Here is a 24,083-nt window from a genome sequence, read left to right on the forward strand (position 1 = left end):
CTCGATGTTTGATCATTTAAGCAATGGATTACTTTAATAATTATTGTAATTCATTTTAAGTAATGAATTATTTTAGTATTATTGTAGTTTGGTAGGTTTGATTACTTCCTTGAAAGTTAGTAGGAAATGGTAGAAACAGGCCTTTAAAATCAGAAGGTCCTTAATTCCAATGTAGCCTCTACAAGTTCCAGACTCTGTAAGCTCAGACAACTTACTTGGCCTCACTGACTTAGGATTCTCACCTGTGAAGTTTTAGCAGATTAAATTTAACAATATGACCAAGTATGATTCATCTCAGAAATGAAATGGTTAATGTTCAAGATTGGATGTCAACCCTGTGGGAACTGTCATGGGAGAACAGGAAGAATGTTCTTTGGTGCCTCCTGCATTGTTCTTCTCCTCCTTTCTGGAGTCATTTTACCTGTTCAGACACTCTGTTCATAGGCCAGTTCCCAGAACCTCCCACGTAAAAGAGGAATAACAATACTTATCATACCATGTTGTGAGAATTTAAATGGAATAATAGATTAAGTTATTAGTACATAGTAGGCTCTCAGCCAACTCTAGCTCCAACTCCATCCCCAGCTGCCCTGCCATTCCTACCCCCACCGCCTTTGCTACCTCCGGCTGCCTGCTCCTCAAAGTGTGAAGAGCAAAATGTTCACCAGTGGGAGGAGAAACAGGGACCTCTTTAACCCCATCTCAGCTATATTGTTGAACAACATGGAAACCAGTAATGTGTGATACCTGTTGAGGCAATTTTTAGAAGATGTACATAGATTTGGTGCTCAACCTTCGTAATGTGTGTGATACTCAGAGCCAATACGTAATGTACAGTGGAGCCACAAATTATGTGGGAAATAAGATTCTAAAGTCATTGAGCTTGAGTTAGAAATGTTATGTTATTTAAAGTAGAATTTTGAAAAAAAAATTGAAAAATCCTGTAGGAAGGCACCATGGAGACTACTTTCGGGTCTGTATTCAATAAATCTCCCTAAGCTAGTTGTTTTCACTCAGTGTTATAGTTTTTTGTTTTGTTTTGTTTTGTTTGATCACCTGAAGATATAGCTGGCTTGAGTTTAGAATTGGTGTCATACAAAATATATGAGTGTATCTTTACAGGCTAGGCTCTTACTCAAAGCCTCACTGAATAAAAGCACCTGGGAACAGAGACCTCCTGGAGCAATAGCTAATTCAAGTCCTCCATCTCTTCAGCATGAAGGAATATTGAATGGAATGTCTGGTGAAACTGTACTCACTGCCTAGATTCTTAATGTCCCCTCTTGCAGTGAACGTATAGTATAGTTGAATTCCACAGCCTAATTAAAGGTATAAGCTACTCCACTTCTACATTCTCTATAGAGAAATTCTGCTCCTTCATTTTCTTACCCTCTCAGGTAAATCTTGAGGATCAGAATGCAAGTTCACATCCACTGCTAAATCATTTGGCACTTCGGTTGACGCTGACTTCATTAATTGACAAAAGCATGCTTTTCCAAAGAGCCTGATTGTGACTTTAGATTGCCAGCCTACTTGATAAAGCACCCAGGACCAATGGATCTAATTATTGTACTTACATAACCAAACTGATTCTTTAGTATGTAGTATAGACCAGGGTTTAGCAAACTATGGCCAGGAGCCAGCCACCTGCTTTTTAGGTGACATTTTATTGGAACACAGCCACACCCATTTATTTATGTATTGTCTATGAGTGCTTTCACACTACAAGTCAATGTTGAATACTTACAATGGCCCACAAGCCTAAAATACTTATGTGTTTCCTTATGGAAATAGTTTGCTAATCCCTGTTCTAGACCTTCTTATTTTTAAAGCAGAATCTCAAAGTGTGATCAAAAAGACCACAGAGCTCAAAATTACCAAGGAGAGGGTTAACAGTACAGATTCCTGAGAAGGTTCCCAGAGACCCACTAAGACAAAATGTCTTGAGATGGGACCTGAGAATCTGCATACTGTTCCAGGTGATTGTTAAAGCACACTAAGGTTTCACTACCAATGCTTTAGTGAAGAGGAAAATTGACATGAAAGTGATGCTATTTATAAATGGCACGCCTACTGCAAGTGAACTAGTGTTACTACTCATCTAGAAACTAGAGTATTAAGAGAAGAAACCATTGTGTTTTCTCTTGTTTTGTGCTTTAAAATTTTTGAAAGACATGCCATGAGGGAAGTTACCATTTAGTTGGAAGAGATATTAAATGTTTGAGGAACAATTTAAAAGGTGAAATCCAGAAGACAGGTTATAAATTCTGAGGAGGGGATAGCCTTTGTAGACAAGCATGGTGGGTCCTGATTCATTACTGTATTTGGGGTGTGTCAAAACCTATAGGTAGGGGGAAAGAAAGAAATTTAAAAATTATAGAGCACTCTGAATGGCAGGAGGAAATGACTGTGTGAAACTTTTTTTCAGTCACTTTGTATACATGTATGCATACTGGTTGCTATGATATAGAGTGTATTTTATACCATGGGTTGCTGTCATTTTTTTTTAATTTTATTCTTCAAGATCATGTTTAGAACTCATTTAAGGTAGGGCAAAGAGGCAAAGTAGCTATCTCCAGAGGTAATTCATATTCTTTTTTATGCATAATGAAAACCAAACTATTATCTATTTTTTTAAATAATGTATAAATGCACAAGCATTGCCTGTACATGTGTTCTAAATCTACCATCTTCTCCTGGGCAGGCCTGATGAAAGAAAGAATTTTAGATTTGTAAGGACTTTGGAAACTATTGCTTTTACTTCTCAGTTTTACAGGAAAAGGAAATTGAGACCAAAATTAGTTAAATAAGGTCACATACAAAACAAGAAAAAGATCACCTAAAAGAGCATCTGGATCCTAAACTGGAGGGGCTAGCTGGTTGCTTATGAGCTAAATCTTTCTGGAGTCTCAGAAAAGCAAAAGTATCTAGGAATACTGGTCCCCCTGTCTCATGGAAGAAGTTGACTGGACGTGGGGGCTTTTTGCCAGAATGAGTTCTCCCTAGCTCACCCAAATTCTATTTTGGCCCTTGCATTGTTGTTTTATTTAGAATAGAGAAATTTCCTTATAGTAGAGAAATACTTCTCTATTAACTTATATGATTAGAAGCAAAATAAATAAATAAAAGATAGACCAAAAGGGCCATATGTTTAATCAAAAGTAGAGGTTATATTTCTATATGGATTTTTAAAAATATCACTAGGAGTTCTGTTTCATGTATTAGAAATGTTTGAAAGGCCATTAAAGTCTTTAATCTATTTTGAGTTAATTTTTTAATATGGTGTAAGATAATGGGCTGCCTTTCTTCTTTTGTATCTGGCTGTCCAGAACTCCCAACACCATTTATTGAAGAGACTCTTCTACTTCCAATGTATATGCTTTGCTCTTTTGTCATAAATTAATTGACCATACATGTGTGGGTTTATTTCTAGGCTCTCTGTGCTGTTCCATTAATCTGTCTGTTTTTATGACATAACATACTGTTTTGATTACTATAGCATTGTAGTATAGTTTGATATCAGAGAGCATGATCCTTCCAGCTTCGCTCTTTTTTAAGATCACTTTGGTTATTTGCAGTCTTTTGTGGTAACATATAAATTTTAGAATTAGTTGTTCTAGTTCTGTGAAAAATGCCATTGGTATTTTGACAGGGATTGCACTGAATCTGTAGATTTCTTTGGGCAGTGTGGACATTTTAACAATTTTATTTTTTTAACCCATATCTTTGCATTTATTTAGGTATTGTTTGTTTTTGTATTTATTTTTATTCTTTATTTAAATTCTAGCTAATTAACATTTAGTGTAATATGGGTTTCAGGAGTAAAATGTAGTGATTCGTCACTTATGTATAACATCCTGTGCTCATCACAAGTGCCCTCGTTAATTAATACCCATCACCTATTGAGCCCACCCTCCCACTCACCTCCCTGCCAGGAACCTTCGGTTTGTTCTCTATAATTAAGAGTCTTTTTTTATGTTTTGCTTCCCCCCTCTCTCTTTTTTCCCCCTCCCCCATGTTTATCGTTTTGTTTCTTAAATTCCACGTATGAATGAAATCATGTAGTATTTGTTTTTCTCTGACTTATTTTGCTTAGCATAATACACTCTAGCTCCGTCCATATCATTGCAAATGGCAAGATTTCATTCCTTTTGGTGGCTGAGTAATATCCCATTGTGTGTACATACTACATCTTCTTTATCCATTCATCTGTCGATAGATTTGGGCTCTTTCCGTAATTCAGCTATTGTTGATAATGCTGCTATAAACATTAGTTTTCATGTGCCCATTCAAATCAGTATTTTTATATCCTTTGGATAAATACCTAGTAGTGCAAATGCTGGATCATAGGGTAGTTCTATTTTTAACTTTTTGAGGAACCTCCATATTGTTTTTCAGAGTGGCTGCACCAGTTTGCATTCCCACCAACAGCGTAAGAGCATTCTAGTTTCTCAACATTCTCACCAACATCTCTTGTTGTCTGAGTTGTTAATTTTAATGATTCTGACAGATGTGAGGTGGTATCTCATCATGGTTTTGGTTAGTATTTCCCTGATAATAAGTGATATTGAGCAACTTTTCATGTGTTTATTAGTCATCTGGATGTCTCCTTTAGAGAAATGTCTATTAATATCTTCTCCCTATTTCCTAACTGGGTAATTTGTTTTATGGTTATTGAGTTTGTTAAGTTCTTTCTAGATTGTGGATAGTAAACTTTTATCAGATATGTCATTTGCAAATATCTTCTCTCATTCTCTTTTTCTTTGCTGTGCAGAAGCTTTTTATCTTGATGAGGTTCTGACAGTTCATGTTCAATTTTGTTTCCCTTGCCTCAGGACTTGTCTAGTAAGAAGTGGCTCCATGCCAAAAAAGTTGCAATCTGTGTTCTTTTCTAGGATTTTGATGGTTTCCTGTCTCGCAGTTAGTTGTTTCATCCATTTTTAATTTATTTTTGTGGTCTAGTTTCATTCTTCTGCATGTTGCCATCCAGTTTTCCCAACACCATTTGGCAAAGAGGCAGTTTTCCCGCCTTTCCCATTGGATAGTCACTCCTGCTTGGTCAAGGATTAGTTGACCATACAGTCATGGGTCCATTTCTGGGTTTTCTGTTCTGTTCAATTGATCTATGTATCTATTTTTGTGCCAGTACCATACTGTCTTGATGACCATAGCTTTGAAATATAGTTTAAAGTCCCGAATTGTGATGCCTCCAGCTTTGCTTTTCTTTTTCAAGATTACTTTGGCTCTTTGGGATCTTTTGTAGTTCTATACCAATATTAGGATTGTTTGTTCCAGTGCTGTGAAGAATGTTATAGGTATTTTGATAAAGATTGCAATAAATGTCTAGATTGCTTTGGGTAGTACAGACATTTTAACAATATTTTTTCTTTCAATTCATGTGCATGGAATGTTTTTCCATTTATTTGTGTCTTGTTATTTATTTATTTTTTAATCAATGTCTTTTAACATTTAGTTTATAATCTTTTACCTCCTTGGTTACATTTATTCCTAGGCATTTTATTATTTTTTATGCAGTTGTGAATGGGATTTTTCCTTAATTTCATTGTTAGTGTATAGAAATGTAACAAATTTCAGTATATAAATTTTTTATCTTGCAACTTTACTGAATTTATTAGTTCTAACAGTTTTATTGTGAAGTCTTTGAGGCTTTCTATATATATAATATTATACCATCTCTAAATAGTTACAATTTTTAATTCCTTTCTAATTAGATGCCTTTTACTTCTTTTTCTTGCCTAATTGCTGTCACTAGGTTTCCCATACCATGTTGAATAAAAGTGGCAATGATGGGCATCCTTGTCTTTTTCCTGATCTTAGAGGAAAAGTGGTCACCTTTTTTCCATTGAGTGTGATGTTAGCTGTGGGTTTGCCATATATGGCCTTTATTATATTGGAGTGTGTTTCCTCTATAACTATTTATTGAAAGGTTTTGGTCATAAATGGATGTTGAGGGGAACCTGAGTGGCTCAGTAGATTACGCGTTTGGCTCTTGGCTTCAGCTCAGGTCATGATCTCACAGTTCATGGATTTGAGCCTTGTGTCAAGCTCTGTGCTGATAGCATGGAGCCTGCTTGGGATTCTCTCCTCTCCCTCTCTCTGCCCCGCCCCCATTTGTGCACACCACATACTCTATCTCAAAATAAACAAGTAAACTTAAAAAAAATCAGTTAAGTGAATAGATGCTGCATTTTGTTAACTGTTTTTTCTGCATCTGTTGAAATGATCATATGATTTTTATCCTTCATTTTTCTAATGTGATGTATTGTGAATGTTGAAGCATCCTTGCAACCCCATGGTATATGATCCCTTTATATATTGTTGAGTTCAGTTTACTTTATTCTCTTGAGAGTCTTTATGTCTATGTCTAGTATGGATATTGGTCTGTAATTTTCTCTTTTTCTTTCTTTCTTTCTTTCTTTCTTTCTTTCTTTCTTTCTTTCTTTCTCTTTCTTTCTTTCTTTCTTTCTTTCTTTCTTTCTTTCTTTCTTTCTTTCTTACTTTCCTTCCTCCCTTCCTTCCTTCCTCCCTTCCTTCCTTCTTTCTTTCTTTCCTTCTTTCTTTCTTTTCTTTCTTTCTTTCTTTCTTTCTTTCTTTCTCTCTCTCTCTCTCTCTCTTTCTTTCTCTTTCTTTCTTTCTTTCTTTCTTTCTTTCTTTCTTTCTTTCTTTCTTTCTTTCTTCGAATGTCCTTCTTTCTTTCTTTCTTTCTTTCTTTCTTTCTTTCTTTGTTTCTTTGTTTCTTTCTTTCTTTCTTTCTTTCTTCTTTCTTTCTTTCTTTCTTCGAATGTCCTTGTCATGTTTTGGTATCAGGCTGATGCTGGCCTTGTAAAATGAATTTGGAAGCTTTCCCTCCTCTTCAGTTTTTGGGAGGAGTTTGAGAAGGACAAGCATTATGTATTTGAATGGTAGAAATCACCAGTGAAGCCTTCTGGTCCTGGACTTTCTGTTTGTTGAGAGGATTTTGATTACTGATTCTATCTTTTTGCTAGCAATTCATCTATTAAGATTGTCTTGGAAGATTGTATAATGTTTCGGGAATTTATTTCTCCTGATTTGTCCAGTTTGTCAGCATATGATTGCTCATAGTTTCTTATGATTCTTTGTATTTCTGAGGTATCAGTTGTAACTTCATTTATGATTTTATTTGAGCTCTCTGTCTCTCTCTGTCTTTCTATCTCTATGTCTCTCTTTGAATAAGTGTAGCAAGAGTTACAATTTTCTTTATCTTGTCAAATATCCAACTCTTAGTTTCATCAATCATTACTGTTGTTTTTTAGTCTCTATTTTATTTATTTCCACTCTGATCTTTAGTATTATCTTCCTCTGACTAGCTTTTAGCTTTATTCTTCATTTTTTAGTTCCTTTAGGTATAGTGTTAGATTGACTATTTGGGATTTTTCTTGTATCTTGACATAGGCTTATGTCACTGTTGACTTCCTTCTTAAAACTGGTTTTGCTAGATCCCAAAGATTTTGGACTATTGTATTTCCATTTTAATTTTCTTCAGATTTTTAAGAATTTCTCCTTTAATTTCCTCACTGACCCATTTGTTGTCTAATAGCATGTTGTTTCATCTCCACATGTTGGTGATATTTTTCTTGTTTTCTTCACATAATGTATTTCTAGGTTCATACCATTGTGATTGGTAAAGATGCTTGGATGATTTCAATGTTCTTAAATTTATTGAGACTTGTTTTGTGGCCTATCATCTAACCTGGAGAAGGTTCCATATGCACTAGAGAAAAATATGTATTCTGTTGCTTTTGAATGGAATGTTGTGTATATCTCTATTAGGTCAATGTGGTCTGTGTCATTTAAGGCTAATGTTTCCTTATTGATTTTTTTGTCTGGATTATCTATCCATTTGACATAAGTGGGGTGTTAGAGTCTCCTACTATTACTCATTTTTGTCAATTTCTCCTTTTAGCAAATATAATATTTGCTTTGTATATTTTGGTACTCCTATGTTGTATGCATAAATATTTACAAATGTTTTATCCTATTGTTGGATTGACCCTTTTATCATTACATAATATCCTTCTTTGGTTTTTATTTTAAAGTCTATTTTATCTGATAGAAGTATAGCTTTACCAGTTTTCTTTTTGTTTCCATTTGCATGGAATATCTTTTTCCATTTTTTCACTTTCAATCTGTGTGTATCTTTATATGTGAAGTGAGTCTCTTGTAGGCAATATATATATAGATGGGTTTTCTTTCTTTCTTTCTTTCTTTCTTTCTTTCTTTCTTTCTTTCTTTCTTTCTTTCTTTCTTCCTTTCTTCCTTTCTTTCTTTCTCCATTCAGCCACCCTATATCTTTTGATTAAAGAATTTAGTCTGTTTACACTTAAAGCAGTTATTTATATGTATGTACTTATTGTCATTTTGTTGATTGCTTTCTGTTTTTATAGTTCCTTTATGTTCCTTTTTTCTTCTCTTGCTCTCTTCTCTTGTGATTTGGTGGTTTTCTTTAGTGTTATGTTTAGATTTCTTTCTTATTGTCTCTTGTGTAGCTACTGCAATTTTTGTTTTATAGTTCCCATGTCATTCACATATAATATCCGAAATAAATAAAAACATCCATTTTAAGTTGATAGCATCTTAAGTTTGAATACATTCTACATTCAAAATGTGGAGTAAAAAGTCTACACTTTTACTGCCCCTGCCCTACATATTATATTTTTGATGTTATATTTTACACCTTTTTATTTTGTGTATCCTTTAACTAATTGTTATAGTTATAGTTAACAGGTTTTGTCTTTTAACATCATATTAAGTTTATAAGTGGTTAATCCACCACCTTTACTATATTTGCCTTTAGATGTAAGATTTTTATTTTCATATATTTTCTTGTTACTAGGTATTGACTTTTCTTTTCAGCTTAAAAAAAATCCCTTTAGCATTTCTTGTAAGTCCAGTTTAGTGGTGATGATCTTTAATTTTTGCTTGTATGGAAAACTTTTTGTCTCTCCTTCAGTTCTGAATGATAAACTTATTAGTAGGACATTCTTGGATGGAGGTTTTTTCTTTTCAGTATTTTGAATATATCATGCCACTTCCTATTGGGTTGCAAATTTTGTGCTGAAAAATTCAGCTGATAGTGATATGTGACAAGTTGTGACAAGTTTTTTTTTCTTGCTGCTTTTAATGTTCTCTAACTTCTGACCTTTTAATTAGAATGTATCTTGGTGTAGGTCTTTTGAGTTCATCTTATTTGGAACTCTTGGCTGGAGTTGGATGTCTGTTTCCTTCTCCAAGTTTGGGAAGTGATTATTTCTTCAAATAAATTTTCTGACTCTTCTTCTGTCGCTCTTCTCCTTCTGGGATCCCTATAAGGTGTATGATATTCTCCTTGATACTGTCCTATACATCCCTTAAGTGGTCTTCCGTTTTGAAAGTCTTCTTCCTTCTTGCTTCTCTGATTGGATGATTTTTCACTGGCCTGCCTTCCAAGTTCTCATTTATGTTTCTACTTTATCCAGTCTACAGTTGAACATCTCTAGTGTAGTGTTCAGTTAAGTTATTGTCTTCTTCAGCTCTGTGACTTCTGTTTGATGCTTTTTAGGTTTTCTATTTCTTTATTGAAATTTTCACTATATTTATCCATTCTTCTCCTGAGTTTGTGAGCATCTTTAAGACCCTTACTTTGAATTCTTTTTCAGGTAGAATACTTATCTTCACTTCATTATAGTCTTTTTTGAGGTTTTGTCTTGATCATTTGTTTGGAACACGTTCCTCTGTCTCCTCATTTTGCTTGACTATCTGTGGTGTGTGTGTGTGCGTGTGTGTGTATGTGTATGAACAACGATATATATGTGAATAACGTGTATAACATATATATATGAGCAATATGTATACACACACACATGAACAACTCTAGTGTCTGCTTGTTTCTTGGACCTTTATGACTGCATAAGTAGCATGATTTGTTCCTGCTAGGTCCCAGTTGTTAAGAGTATGTCAAGACTGTTGGTGTTCCAAAGGGAGGGATCACAAACAATGCATAGTTTCAGGGTGATTGTAAGTCAGATCCTTAGCCAGCAGCTTTTAAGGTATGAAAATCTATACTCACGTTTACTCTCAGACCAGGAGATTTGGAGGTGTCCCCTGGGCAACAGTTGCAAAAGTCATGGATTTAGATGTGCATATAGAATCCTTTCTGGGAGGTTCCATGAGCTGTGGCAAAGCCAAAAGAGGGTACGAATATGGTGTCTCCTTGGCCACATTCCCTCAAATCACTTCTGTAGTCTCTGGGTGTGTGGCAGACCTGATGCCTGTCCCTTAGGCTGAGCTCCAGGGGAAAAAAAAGACATTTTTTCATATGAAGACTAAGGTCCTATTTTAGTCCCCTGTTTGTGCAGTGTCCTGGGACTGGTAGCCTGCCAAGGAATGCCTCTCTGATTATTTCAGACTCATGAGACATAGAAAAGCAATCCCCCCTGGCCACCAGACGCAGACACTTATGGGTCATCCTCTGTGTGGGCTGTGCATGCCTGTTGGCTGTGGTGGAGCAGCTAGGGCTGCCGTGCACAGCCTCATGTTCTGCTTGGAGCTACCAGGCCTGAGGGCTGTGTGGAAAGGGTGCCTCTCAGTCCAGGCACCAAAGAGGCAGAAGGAAAATGCAAAAAAATGATGCCTGTCACCCCCTTCATATTTGGAGAGAGTTCCACCAGGTTCCTGACTCTCTTGCAGATCCTTTGAGATTAGCAAACAAGTCTCCTTTGAAGAAGGTGCATGTGCCTTTCAAACCGTTGCATTTACACTGGGCCCTGGGTTGAATGAGTCTGTGCAGAAGCCATTTAATAGTAGATTTTGTTCTCGCTGTAGCTCTGTGATTGAAGCAAGCCCTATGGGACATCAAAGCCAGGTACACTGGGATCTTTCCTCTCTTTCCAATGTAGGTTCCACGGATTGAGGTTCCTCTTGTGAGGGACAAATGCTTTGCTCCTCAAGGACAGTTTCCATCTTATGAGAGCCTTCCCCACTGGGGGTCACCATGCCTGGGGTGGGGTTTCCTGCAAGACTGCATCTCCGCCTCTCCTTACCAGTCTGCACGTGGCCCTTCTGTCTGTTATTGATGAGGCACTGCTCAGCTAGCTTGCAGGTCCTTTCCAGAGGGAAATTTTTGCATATGTAACTTTAGTTTTGTTGTTGTGTTCCTGGGAGGAAGTGAGTTCAGGATCTTCCTACGCTGCTGTCTTGAACCCTCCTTTTAATTCCTTTTATATAATTATAACCCCTCAGGGGTAATTCACTTCAGATAATACTCAGATGTAAATATTTTTCAGCTAAAGGCTGGGTGGTGAAGTCTACAGAACCCATGACTAGGAGTAAAAAACCTGGGCCCAGTTCCCAGCTCTGCCATTATTTGCTGTGTGGTGTCTTGGATAGGTCAGTTTCTCTAAGACTTAATTTCTTTATCTGTAAATGAGATGGTTATACAAAATTATTTCTAAGGGCTATGGTCTATATACCTACAATCATACTTTTAAACTGTTTGGGTGTCCACAGTCTTTCTTATACTTCTGTTCCTACTTCCTACCACCTCGTAACCAAGAACATTGTAAAGGCAGAGGAAGGGTGCAAACACAACCACAAATCTCATCCTTACTTGACAAAGTCGCATACCCCACCTAACGACTCTATTTCTTAATAAGATTCTTAAGACAAAAATTTACTGCTTTATCTAATGACAGTGGTAGTATTGCTTTTTGTTGCCATCTTTCCTTAAGTGACATCAGGCACTTGGTAGTAAATTTATCAAATTACCTAGATATTTGTGTTTGTTTCGCATTGTAAAAATGTATCCACACCAACACTGAGCTCCATAATATGTTTGCTCTTTTTTTTCCCCCTTTTGGTAAGTCTCCTTCCATAAAGAAATATGATAGCAGGAGAAGAGGCTTTTTGCTTTGTTTTAGAAATCTGTCTTTGAGTAACCCTTAAAGTCCATTAACAGTAACCCATAAATGACAGTGACAGGCTTCTTCCGCCCCCTTGAAGCCCCAGCCCGGGATAATACTGCCACAGTGGCTCAGGCTTCTTGCAGAGAGATTGTTTTGGGAGAGTTTGGGTGTCTGTGACCAACACTGCTTACTTCTCCCTCTCACCACCATGCTTCACCAGCCCTCCTTCCTTATCCTTCCCCTCTCTTCATCTTCTCTCCCCACTACCCCCTCCACACCCCCCTCCTGCTTCCCCTTTCCTTCCTACTTCACCAGGTGGTGAGGGACGCAGAGGCCCCAGGCTTCATGAGCATCAGAGTCCTCTGAATTGGTCTGCATTTCCTCCAGAAGGTTTTCTCCAGAACTTCTCTCCGATTTCCCTGGCATTTTGGTGTCCCACCCACAACAACTGTACTCATTTGGGCCATTGCCTGTTTCAGAACTTCTTTGGACTGTTTTGATGCCCAAATAAAATAATGTTTCCTTTTCTATAAAAATCCAAAGTCACACAATTGCGACAGCACCGCGTGTTAGAAGAAATTTGTTTCCTCACTTACTATTTCTAGATTTTATTCCTTGACAGTAATTTATTAAAGTTTTTTTTAATGACATTGCACTCATATATTTACCTTGGTTTTCTTTTCTTGCTTTACCTTGAACCTTAGGACACCCTCTCTAGAAAGTTCAACAACTTTTTATCCAGTGCTCTTTTGAAAGAAGGAAGAAAAGGGAAGACAAGAAACTCACAAATACTTCCTTTTGCAGATTTTAGAAAGCCTGACTTAGACCAGAGAAAGAGGCGAACCAAGTGTTCAACATAAATGGCAAAAGTAACCAGTTAAAGTTTTGCATTAAAGGTATTTTTCCTTTTAAAGCAAAATATTTTGTAACTTTCAGTAACTTGATGGTGCAAAATTTGCTAACGACAGGCAATCCCCTGATATATGTGAGGTTGTAAAATTAGAAGTAATTTGTTTATATGTGGGACAAAAATATTTTTCAGTTGTAACAGAAAATTATTTTTGAAAAAGAGGTGATACTGCTTAGTGTTTGATCCAACATGACAATTTTCCTTCAAGATCCTTATGAAAGTTTCAGTGCCAGAATTTCACACATATATATTCAGAGATAAATGTTTTTAAAATGAAGAGCTTCTTTTAACAGAATCACAGCATCGCTGAACTCAAATTAAGTACTGATGATATGCAAAAAGTAGTTTTTCAGTCTGTGTTCATCCACAGACTGAAATATGAAATCAATATATATTTTTAATTTTTTTTCCCAAATGGGTGGATTTCTTTCCTTCAGTGAGCTAAATTTTAATCCGTAGGAGGCTTTGATGGTTCTATTACGAAACCTTGAAGAGACATAATAACAATGCTGATAGATTTTGCATATGGCTTGATTAACATTGTTATAGTATTGCTTTAAAAATGGATATGATGTCATATATTGCTCAGGCTCCGGTTAATAAACAGCCAGTCTGAGAGATCTCTTACTGGCTCCTCAGAAAGCAGATTAATAATTTGGTTTTGTATTTATACCTCCTAGAATGCATTTTAAAATTTTGTTTGAACTCACTCATGGAAATACCCCTTTCTTAAAATTTTAAGAATGTCATCCTTTCCAGAAATGTGTATTTAATTGTACTCTCTAAAAATGTAGAGACAGTTTGCTTTTGTTGTTTTCAATCAAGGGGATTATTTGGTAATTAGAGATTATTGGTGAAGAGGCAAATTAGTTTGAAAATGCACATTTATTGAGAAGGGACCTGGAAGGGTGAACTAGACAGAGAGATGACATGTACAATAGCAAAATACCAGTACAGCCACCATTTAGTAAATTGGGATATAAACAGGCATCTGTTGCAGGAATGTCAGAATGACATCATAAAGGATGTATGGAAAATTTTAATTGAAAAAGAATGATGCACAATTGCAGCATGACTTTAAGTCTAAATTGATTTTGCCAACTGAGTAAAAGTGGATTCTTTTAAAACATTCCAATAATGTAAAGTATTTAAAATGTAATGTCCTGTTAATGTACCTAAAAATTAGACTCTAGGTCATCCAATAAGAGGACTGCTTACAGTAATACAGCCTATGGAATATGCAATTATCTTGACAATAGTTTTATTTTTCAACAATTTTGTCATAAAACAGCAGTAAGATACAATGAATTTGATTCATTTTTTTGTGTGTGAATCATTTAATAGGCCATTACATCTACTATATTAGACTCCATTCTGCTTTCAGAGCTTTTCATTATAAGGCTGTCTTTAATGGAAAGAAGTTTAACCTTCCCTCCCAGATAGATTGAACCCCATAGCAGTGTAAACATTCTCATTATAAAATAAAATCCCCTTCCCCAAGGGCAGTGCTATAATTATGTTGCAGAGCATCGAATGAATGTTTCTCTTCAGAAATGCTGTCTCATTCTTGCTCTCAAGTTTTTATCATTTTCAATCGATAATATTTTAAATTATACTTTAATAAAATGCATATGATCTAGTTAAAAAATTTTTTTGAAGTTATTTTAATCAACTTTGAGAAGAAGTCCTCAGTAAAATTGCTGTTGATTTATAAATAGGATAATTAGAGGCTTTCCTTCTAAGTACTGTTCACTGGCATTGTGGCTGTTTTTATTGCCTAGTCAAACCTCTTCATTCAATTTTAAAATTGCCTTTTGAATGAACTGCTCTATGAGCTTGCCAAATAGTGTCACCGTTAATACTTTACCTCCTCTATTTCATTGTCCAGTCTGCAAATGCACAATAAATTGTTTGATAAGGGGGTCAATGAGGTTGTACTAGTTTTTAAGTGAATTATAACCAAACAGTTCAGATTATGTCACACACTTATTGTTATTGTAGAGCTGTGTTTAAAAGATAGCAGTGCAGCACTTTGGTCCATTCTGCCCTGTTACATCAAGAAGGTATCCTGGACAAATCAAGATACCATGGGGCTCCACCAAAGTGCCAATCTTTATATCAAGAGGAAAGAGAAATGCCACGTTCGGATTTGTAAACTTCACCCCTTGTGAAGGGTTTACTGAAGGGACAAACCTACGAGGCTCCTACTTTAGAAGACCCAGGCTGGTTTCTATGAGAATGTGTTAGAACAAAGACTTCAGATGATTATTTCAAGATAATAATTTTGTAAAGATGCCAAAGAAAGTGTTCGTTGGAAGGCCTGAGGACCATATGCTGTTAGTATGAAAATCCACCGCTGATCAATGTTAGCCGCTCTATAGGGAGCAAGTCTATTTCCATAGGTGTGGGAACTGGTTGGATACATAGTGTGCATGGTAAAAGGCAGTTTTTCCACACTTGGACTTGTAGATGCATGATTATAACCTCCTTTCGGGCTTACGTTCTTGAGAAGGAAGTCAGAATTTTTGTAATTGCATGTCTCTCTGCTTATGCAGAATGAGTGAGTGTTTTTGAGAAACGTAAAAGGCAAAAGTAAGAAACTTTCTGCTTGTTGCGTCTAAAAGCAAGTCTGTTTGTGTGTGTCTCTCCCTTTGTAACAGAAGGAATGTTTCTTATGTTTCTGTCTTCAGACAGTTGGCGCACATTTCATCTCAGCAGCTGCTTTCTCTTAAAGTGCAGTAGAGTGTAGGACTGTAGTGACACCAGCATTAATACTTCACATTCTGCTATCATATGCTGTCACTGGGAAATATGGATCTAGGTTACATGTGTTTGCAGACTTTGTACTGCTGAATTATGAAAGCTGACTCTGTTGCAGGATTGTGTTGTATTCAGAGACTGTGAACTGAACAATAAATGAATGCAGTAGGCTGTTTAGAGTGCTATACCATGCTCTCCTTTGGGGGCCTAATTGAGCCCGAGTTTTAAAATTCAGAAGTGCCAAATTGCACCGCAAAGTATCTCAAAATAAACATCTAAATAATTTTTGTCCAACAGGATTTTTATGCATTATCCTTCACTTAAAATTGTTTTATTCTTTTTTTCCTACAGTTGTGCAAACCGTTGCACTTCAGCTACATAAAACAATAAAGCACATTACAGATGATCAAAGAAAATATTTTCCCGTGTAGAGGAAAATTTGCAAAGGAGATTGTTAAAATCGCCTACGTGGTGGGAAAAATTTAAATAATGTCTGAGATTTTATTTTCCTAAGCAGTTTAAAAATACAACAGTCGGAAAACATCTAGTGAGATCAGAGTCAACCATTTTGCCTTTTCATCTGACCTGTGTCTGCACACACATGTACACAGACACATATATATGCAGTCATGTGTGTATAGATATTCATGTGCATATATATTAATTTTTCAGGTTATTAAGCAAATTATTGAAGAATTGCTATTGCTTTATAAGCAGAATATTTAGAGGTCAGTAAATAATATAATGCATCATAATAACAAGTAAATGAGCAAACATGAGTCATGTGAAAGGTAAAAACACACTTTTAGGTCAATATCTGGAGGTATAGAGTACAGAGGAGACTCTGCTGAGAGGCTGCATTTCGGACTATTTGAGTGCGATGGGTGCTGAGTATTTATTGGCCTTCATTACTTCTATTTCTTTTTAGATTTCACAACAGATTAAATCTGTTTGGCTTATTCATAAGTTTATTTGGGGATTATCCAACTTTTGGAGTTGAATTGAAATTTCAGGTACTGGGGCAGAGACTTATTTTCTGTGTTTATTTTTGAGAGAGAAGGAGAGACAGAGCGTGAATAAGGGAAGGGCAGAGAGAGAGGGAAACACAGAATCTGAAGCAGGCTCCAGGCTCTGAGCTGTCAGCACAGAGCCTGACGTGGGGCTCGAACTCACGAGCTGTGAGATCATGACCTGAGCTGAAGTTGGAGGCTTAACTGACTAAGCCACCCAGACACCCTTTTGACCTGTATTATTTTCATTGAAAACTTCCTTGCTAGTCATCTCATATCACACAAGCTACCCACTTATTTCCATTTTGCATCACAATGTACCAGTTCCAAGTAGCTTGAACTACTTTTCTTTAGAAAGGAAAAAAGGTCTTTTTAGATACCAAAAGGCTCAAGGCATAAAGATGCAATTGTATAAAACTTGAGGATTCTTAATCTTTGAATTAGCTATTTATATCACCTGGTTTTGCTGCTTGAAAGAAAACAAGCTTTCTGTCTTCATAGCACACTATTACTCAAGGGTTATGACAGTGTTGTTCATTTACATAATGTCAAGGAAGAATTAGGATTTGTTTTTAATTTTATTAATTGTTTTTCTTTTACTTTTTCTAAGAATCAGTGTCAAATGATAGATCTCCTATGTCCCAAAATGATGTGAAAATTTTGCATTCTTCCTTACTGTTTTGCCTATTAAGTGACCAAAATGGTTGTTGTGATACAAAAAGGTACTTACATTCTGGATACTATACAAAACCTCATGTTTGTAGCTTGGAATGACCGTTTTCTAACTCTTCTGTGGCCATCTCTTTATGATTCCACGTGTCCCGAGAGTGGCCAGATACGTGGTCTTTGCTTGCTCCTATTCCTTGTAGAAGTTGCATTCTTTTATTTTTTATTTTTTTAATTGTAGTTTATTGTCAAGTTGGTTTCTATATAACACCCAGTGCTCTTCCCCACAAGTGTCCTCTTCCATGACCATCACCCCCTTGTCCTTTCCCCCTCCTCCTTCGGCCCTCAGTTCATTTTCAGAGTCTCTCGTGATTTGCCTCCCTCCCTCTCCCTAACTTTTTTTCCCTCCTTCCCCTCCCCATGGTCCTCTGTTAGATTTCTCCTGTTAGACCTATGAGTGCAAACATATGGTATCTGTCCTTGTCTGCCTGACTTATTTCGCTTAGCATGACACCCTCGAGGCCCATCCACTTTGCTATGAATGGCCAGGTTTCATTCTTTCTCATTGCCATGTAGTATTCCATTGTGTATATAAACCACATGGACATTTAGGCTCTTTCCATGATTTGGCTATTGTTGAAAGTGCCGCTATGAACATTGTAGAAATTGCATTCTAAGTGACCATTTTAAAAATGTCATCGGTGTGAGGCTCTACACCACAGGTGAGCCCTCTTTTCCATTTCAAGGAGGCAGAGCCCAGGGGCATAGGGGTGGGTCAGTTGGTTAGGTGTCTGACTTTGCTTCAGGTCATGATCTTGCACTTCATGAGTTCAAGCCCCACATCGAGCTCTGTGCTGACAGCTCAGAGCCTCAAGCCTGCTTTAGATTACGTGTCTCTGTCTCTGTCTATCCCTCCCTCTCTCCCCTCCCAAAGTAAATAAACATTAAAAAAAAAAAAACAGGTAGAACCCAGGGGCTCATCTTCCAGTGCAGTGTGATTTGTGTGGTGCCCGAACGGGGTGCACACAAGACGCCCCTTTGAACAACACAGCATCGTGACAGAACCCTTTGGGATTGTTTGCGCACAGGAAGTGCTGTGCGGTGCATGCACAGCCCTCGGGACCATCCATTAGAGTTCATTCCGTATCTCCCCCAAATTGGTGCTACCTATGGAAACTTTACGTATATCAGAAAGAAAGGCTCTTGCCGAGAACAGTGCCCTCTGGGCTTCAGATCTAAAATGCCACTGTTAGCTGATTGCAAAAACATAAAACACAGCAACAGTTTTGGCAGCAGAATTAAACGTGCACATGGGTCGAGTGAAAGGTGAAAGCAGCACTTTTCTCTATTAGTCACGGTTCTATGCAATTGGGGGCCATTAAATACAGTTTATACGGTCCCACCACTACTTCTTTGTGAGGCGGCAGTGACCTCAGGTTTCCTTTGTGTTCCTCTCTCTTCACCACAGCCTCCTTATTGAAAAAGCATATCATTAAATAAAACTTCTGAAAGTGACTTCCGGGATCAAAACACACGTAAGGAGCCAGTACTTGAGACCTTCGCAAGAAACACTAAGTTGTGGTTAGCCCCACGCTTGAGTAAGGTAGAATGGGTGGGAGGTGGGAGAATATTTTTCAATCTAATCAAAGAGAGCCACGCTTTTAACATGGGAATTCACGTTACAACTTTTCGGTCGGCTGAGTAGCATTCCCTTTTCCTATTTCCTCTGCGTTTCTCCCACTATATACACGTGTTCAGACTGCCAGGATATCTATCATCTTTGGCTGGTGATTTAGCGTTGTGTGAATTGTAGTATATTTTAGAAGTTTCATATAGAATTCTTTACGCTTGGAAGAATCAGATAGACGCTGTGAGAAAGCTCCAAATTGTAATTACCAATTATAATCAATGTGGTAAATTCGGTGTCCTTTCCATCTTGCTTATCTCCTCAAAAGTTAATTGTACTTTTCAACCACAAATGTTGGCAAAACTTGAGCTTTTTACTCTTTGCAATGCAGCATATGTCAAAAATATCTGTACTTCAAGGAGGAAACTAAGGCAAAAATGATTGGATAATTTGGTCGTGTCAGAGAGAGTCACACTTCCCCTTTATTGAGGTAATGATCATGGCTTGTGATGGCTGGTTCTGGGCCCATCTATAGCCTCTGACACATTTTTGGAGAGCATTACTTATTCTCTCTGGATATGATTTAAAGTGCTTGCCACAGTGAAAAGAACTCCGGGCTGGTGGTTGGAGTTGCAGGCCTGTCGCTGACTAGCTGTGTGTGTGGTCAGGCCCGTCATTTAACCTTGCACGACCTTCAGTGTCTGCATCTGTAAAACGAAATCGTTGAGCCAGATTGCATTTCAAGTCCCTCGAAGTTTAAAAATTCTGTCACTTTATATCTCTGATGAGAAGTTTGGTCCTGTCACAGTTATGTAAGATTAAAAAAAAATGCACGAATTCCACAAGTTATTGTTTCTCTTTAATCATCATCATCCTGAGCAGTAAAGCTAAAGTATTTTTCAGTTTTGAAAAAATGATTTTTCCAATGAGACTGGAAAGTGCTCTGTGTTCTTCAGGTTGCGTTGCTGGAACAAATAGAAGTCAGGACTGAGATTTAATAAAATCAGCCACAGGGTCCTGTGATTCTTGGCTTTTGCTTCTCCCTGAGTCTGTAAACAAATAGTTCTATATGTAATTGTGTAAAATAAATCTTGTAATTAGTTATTTATATTATCTCTAGCTAAAATTAAAGGTAGAGAGCCCCTCCTACCTAGCCCTGCTCCTAAACTCTTATAACCAATGATGCCACTATTTAAATTTGTTCAGTGTTTTTATTGTTTATATTTACATTCAAAGAAGAGACCATTATATTCCCTCTAGGCTCATAATTATTTCATGATCATTGGTTTTCCGGCAAATGAAAGAGGGTAGGTTCTCTTACCACCATCGGATAATCAGAAGGGAGTCTTGATTAGGTGGCCAGGACCTACCACCACTACCATTAGTGGTTCACGTTACTGAGCAAAGTCTCAACCAGTCCAGAGCTTCAGTCTCCTCATTAATAGAATGGGATGGTCTCCCCTCTCCTCACATAGGGCACAGTGCCTTACACATTCCAAGCATTTAATGAATATGTGCTTATTAACTCAACAGAACTGAGGTATGGAATTCTTGTCCTAAGTTCTGCTTATTCTGCATGTTTTCTGCAGGGCTACATCATCTTTCTTGAGGGTTACAGATAGGATTTAAGGTAAAGTCATTATTTAGCTGTCTTTATGTGTTACCTTTCCTTTCCCATTCAACCAAGGCAGTAGCTTTTGAATCTTTACGTAGCAGGCAAACGTTTGTTCAAACATAATGCTCTTAGAAATTGAGCTGATTTCATTGGCGAAGGAAGGGCAAGCCTTCTCAGTTGCTCTCTCCTGCCCTCTTCTACCTTCATACCTTTCTGTGAACCCACAAAGGACTGCCCAGAATTTCTTGGGCTCTTACAGAGTTTAAAAACCATTGTCCATCTATAATTGGGCACTGAAACCATTTATTCAGAAGGACATACTATTTAGAATGGTTTCCTTGAAATTGGGCTGGAAGATGTTTCCAATACATCACCTTTCTTTCACAGAAAAGTAGAAAAGATTGCTTGCTGAATCTGTTAATCAGCGTTTTAGTTATAATTACTAGGAATCCCGTTTATAGAGATAACCCTCTTCTTCACTGTTAAAGGTTAGAGTCTAGCATTCTGCATTTGTATAGTGTGTCTGAAGCACATTGGGTCACAATACATGGCTGTCCGTCTGCATTGGCCATGTCGTTATCAAGTTGCAATTTCCAATTAGCTGAAAGAGATCAGATAATTTATGCACGCAGTGTTGTTTGACGTTAATAAAGGTTATCCCTCTTGGTGGATCTCACCAGGGGAAATCAGTTTTAATGGCTAGTCGTTTGAGTCTAGGCAAAGGTGGAGAAATGTGGCCACAGAGCAAAACATGTAATGTTATGAAATCTTGTGAGTTTGTGTCAGGGTGTTGCAATTGATTTTTAAGCTCCTTGGGAGTCAGGGTTTTGGCATTATTCCCCCCCCTCCCACCGCCCCCAGAAAGCAAGAGGACATAACAGGTAGTTCTGAGTGTATAATCAATAACTGTTTTTACCAACCACCAAAGGTAGTATGTGTAGGACTAATAAAAGTGAAGTCTGTGCTCAATAAATTTAAGTCTTATCTGTGAGTCTTTTAAACTCTAAAAAAGTTTTTTTCTGGGCAGAAAAGCCTTGTTGTTTAGCCAGTCAAAGACCCTAAACCTGTTAGGTGCACGCTAATGACTGTTCAGTGAGACGCCTTGTGTTAGACTTTAGGCCCCACTCTCTTTGATGTCCGATCCCGTGTCGTGGCTTACTGACAAGTTTTGAGGACAGGCCACCTTCTTGGAGGAATGAAATAACAAGTCCTGCTTAGCTTCTGAACAGCCTCGCGTGGAGTTGCCTTGCCTGGTGTAGAACTGTGTTCTGCCTGGCAACTGCTCTCAAAAAGTTGAGTGATCCTGGACAAAGTTAGTCACTTAAACTCTGAGTCTCTGTACATGAGAGGATGGATTAAGTGATCACACTCATTTTTAAAATTCTGTGTGTTTTTATGGTAGTGCAAATAACTGAAAATATGTGTGTTCTCTTTTGAGTTTTGTTGGTGAGAAAGTAAGATGCTTTTTACGCAAATGCACACACGCACACACATACTGAAAGCTCTTTATGTAGGGATGGGCTACAGTGAGACAGAAGGGTTAGAACAGCAGGCTATAGGGAAAATGTGAAATATGGGTCTTTCCCTTCTTTGTTCTGGACATCAGATTCTTCTTATTCTTCTCCATAAAACTGATCAAGCATACAGCAAAGTAAATACAAAGTCTCATTCTTCTTCATCCACAGCTTGAACTTGGATTGGAGTTGTTTGCTCTCAGATCCAGAGTTTTGGATGCATGGCATTTCGTGTGAGCAAAGAAGTAAACAGACTAAAAAGGTTGTAGAAAATTGTAGATTTAGTAGAATCCCTGAAATGATTTACTTTAGGGCTGGGTTTAGAATGGCAAACAGATGCAAAGACTTTTTCTGGCCTTTGTTTTCTGCGTTGGCTGTGTTCTCGCCTATGAGGGGCCTAGATTCTTGCTATTCTTCCCCACCCCCGCCTTCTCCCCCGTTTGTGTGTGAGTGTGTGTGTGCGCGCGCACTCTCGTGTGTCTGTATGTGTGCGTACGCACGTGTGTGTGTGAACTTCTAGGATTCATTTTTAGTTATGATATGTCTTGAAAAGTTGAAAGATTTGTTTGATTAGGAGAAAGTGTGTCCAGAAAATGATGCCATATTATCTTGTATTATTCATTTTATTAACTTCCCACTCTCCAAGAAGGACAGAGTACTGAGTCTGGCATAGCCAGCATTCAACCTCCCAGAAATTTGGAAAAAATCTTGGGCCTTTCACCCTGCCTAGATGGCCGTTAGGATGAAGGCTTTTTCTGGGAGGAGATCCAAAATCATCTTCAATGTGTAGGTTTTGGAGATTATTCAGAAGGACTGCTCCATGGAATGTGAGCCATTCCCAAGGTCAAATCAGTTTATTTAGGCAGAATTGTCTGTAAACTACATGAAAAGGAAAGACAGAATCCGTTTCTATAAACTTTAACCTTTTCTGAACACATATGCCCAATCTAAAAAGGGTTGGTAGTTATGAAATATAAAATCCTATAAATGTTAGCATAATGTGGATTAATTTTAAATAATAATTCATAATACACATAATAAAGAAAACAGGTTTCTTTTTTAAATATTAGCATTTTATTGCAACTATATATATGTATGTATGTATATGTGTGTGTGTGTGTGTGTGTGTGTGTGTGTGTGTGTGTATGTTTGTATGTATTTCCCCCTAAGATTGATATTCCTTCAAGTGGCAAAATGTTCCCAGGTTTTTATTTCAGAAGATTAAAAAAATGTATTTTATTTTAGTAAGTTTTTTTCCAATGCAGCAACTTTTATGTTCTTTTTGAAAAAGTTCTGTTTGTTTAATTGTAGATTTTTTTTTTTATGTTTTCCTGTATTAGACCAAACTGTAGAGCTTTCAGCTAAGGACTTTCACAAAGTCCTGTAAATAACTGCCCTCTCTTCTCATTTAAAGCCAGCAGGACATCCCATCATGACTACCTCTTAATTAGATGATATTTTGATCTGTGTTCCTATTCATTAATGCTTTGTTTTCTAGTGTCATGTCAGGGTACTATTTTCTCACTAATACAATTTCGTGACATATTCCTAGGAGAGCTGGAGCAGAGGAGATTCTATTTGGCTGAGGCTTTCCACTATATTGGTTGACATAAGTTCCAGATTAATATGTGAGTGAAATATCATAATACTGGAAAATCCTTAATTTTAAGAAGCAAAGAATTGTTTGGAGAAGCCTGTTAAACATTTTATAGGGAAAAAAAAAGTAAAATGACTGACTTTCCTACACTGATCATCCAACTTCCCAACCATTTTTACTGCGTTTGCTGCCACTGAGATGGTCCATTGTTTTCACACCGCACTCTCTTGCTGCCTCTCCTGCAGTTTTGTGCTTGCTATTTTTTCTAATATTTAATGCACCGCATTTTATGTTCCTCCTTTTATTTCATTTTATGTTGCATTGCGTTATGTATTTCGCTGTAGGATCTAAATTGGGGAAGGGAATCCTGCTTTGTCCTTGTACTATAATGAAGATAGAGTTTGTTAATATAAATGTAAACTGCTGTCTTAGGTGCATCATCACACGAAGAGTGTTTCATAAT

At 37.2% G+C, this 24,083-nt stretch overlaps 1 protein-coding gene across 2 annotated transcripts in view; it reads left to right on the forward strand.

The window, feature by feature from the left end:
- Nucleotides 1-24,083, forward strand: part of GTDC1 (glycosyltransferase like domain containing 1) — a 303,609-nt gene that overhangs the window by 139,941 nt on the left and 139,585 nt on the right. The window lies entirely within an intron of this gene.

The sequence above is a fragment of the Suricata suricatta genome, chromosome 3, assembly GCF_006229205.1.
Source record: "Suricata suricatta isolate VVHF042 chromosome 3, meerkat_22Aug2017_6uvM2_HiC, whole genome shotgun sequence".
Classification (NCBI taxonomy): Eukaryota; Metazoa; Chordata; class Mammalia; order Carnivora; family Herpestidae; genus Suricata; species Suricata suricatta.